Raw genomic sequence first — 1,834 nt, forward strand, 5'->3', positions numbered from 1 at the left:
TTTTTGTTTCTAACAGTGTGTTGGGAGGGATGCTGGGCAGGACCTGAGGATTATTCCATGTTCTGAGAAATGCTGCAAGATCTTAACTTCCTTAGGAAGTTATTGCTGCAAAACACCTCTGAATTCAGATGAATATGGCTCTACTTTTAGAAGTTTACTGTTCCACAGAATTTCTTTTCAAAATAGGGAAACAAAGGCTCGACATCTCAATTTTCAAGGAGAGGAGCCACTTGAAGTGCATCTTACATAAAAAATGCTTACAACCCACCACACCTTGAATCTAGAGACACCATCTCTCCACACACACCCCCCCCACACACACACACACCCCCATTAAGCTATCTAGTCAATCTTCATTCTAAGGCAGCATAGGTTTCTTATTACACATTTATTAATAAAAGGGATTCTGCCAACATTTATACTGAAGAATAAGTGACATGTTATTAGCTTCCAACAATATTCCACAGTCTCAGGAACTGTTTCTACCTGGTGTAATGTTGTGCTGCTTTTGCCCTGGGGCCAATCAATATTTGTCTAACACATTCCTTACATTTCATAGCTCTAACACACACAAACACAAACAGAAGATTACAATGTATATTTTGTTTACACAAACTTCTGATAACCTGTTAGGTGTGGGTCAGCTCTGTGCATTTTCCATTTAGATACAACGTCTCTAAGCAAATTATCTTCTACTAGGTACATGACTCCAGTTTAAGGCCCCAACGCTCTCACACATAGCTAAGGAAGGGAAACTGACCATAAATTACGTCTGTTTGGAGGCCAGAAGACACTCGGCACAATGAAAGTAAAGTGTGACTGAAAGTGGAATATAAATGGGAATGCACAAGTAAAGCCCTTAAATAGTTCGTTGCCTATGTTTTAACACAATTTTAAACCCTTTTCACAATTTGCTTAAAATGTGACATTTTCCTTTATCCATGACCCAGTTAGTTTCAATCAGCTTGAGGTCTCAGCACACAACATGTCTTCCAGTCACCGATTGCACACTATAAACTGACTCGACAACTTAGTTACTGTTTTATGCTCGGGTTGTCTCGAGGCTGAGGCTGGATTTAGGGGGTTTGGCTGCTGCTGAAAAGACTTGGCTGCCAGACTGTTAGTGCTGGAGAGAGCCGCTCAGTCATGGTTTTGGAATGCGTACTTACTCCTAAGACACTACAAAGCTATTCCTCCTCCCCACCCCCTAATATCAATGTTTAAAAATCACCTCAGTAGTAAGCAAGGAGCACTTTTTAGAACATAGAGTTGCTGTTCAGTTAACACGGAAATGCAGTTTGTTAGCACCAGGAAACTGCTCTTTTAACATGAAAATGACCAGAGAAGCATGCACACACCCAGAAAGGCAAATAGTGGGTGCATGGGGGGAACCACCACCATTTCAGTCAGCTTGGTTCAAACAAACTTCCTATGGCGTCAGTTGTAGGCGTTCTCCAGTTGACAGTGACACAAGAGACCAAGCAGCGAGCACTCACTCCTATGCTGAGTAACAAGGCAAAGGAGAGAGTCACACTCTACACTCAGACAGCAGTGGCCTCTGCACGCAGCTCCTCGGGGGAAGTGGGTGGACATGTGCAAGAGATGGTCACGGAAAGGCTAGCTGGGATGTTTGCTCAGCTCAGCTGGATGTTCCCCCTCCTCCCCCAGTTTTTCAGTGTAGCCCAGGCCCCCACCCATCCCCAGTTACTCAGCACACTCCCAAAGGAAGGGAAGAACCAGCCACGGAAGTGTTTCCTAACCGCCCTCCCTGCATCAGCTGCTGGGCTGAGACAAAGCTCAACCCACGCGGGGCTTTATCCAGTTCAGCAGGGCA

Source organism: Terrapene carolina, unplaced genomic scaffold, assembly GCF_002925995.2.
Source record: "Terrapene carolina triunguis isolate 2854851 unplaced genomic scaffold, T_m_triunguis-2.0 Scaffold926, whole genome shotgun sequence".
In the NCBI taxonomy this organism is placed as follows: Eukaryota; Metazoa; Chordata; order Testudines; family Emydidae; genus Terrapene; species Terrapene triunguis.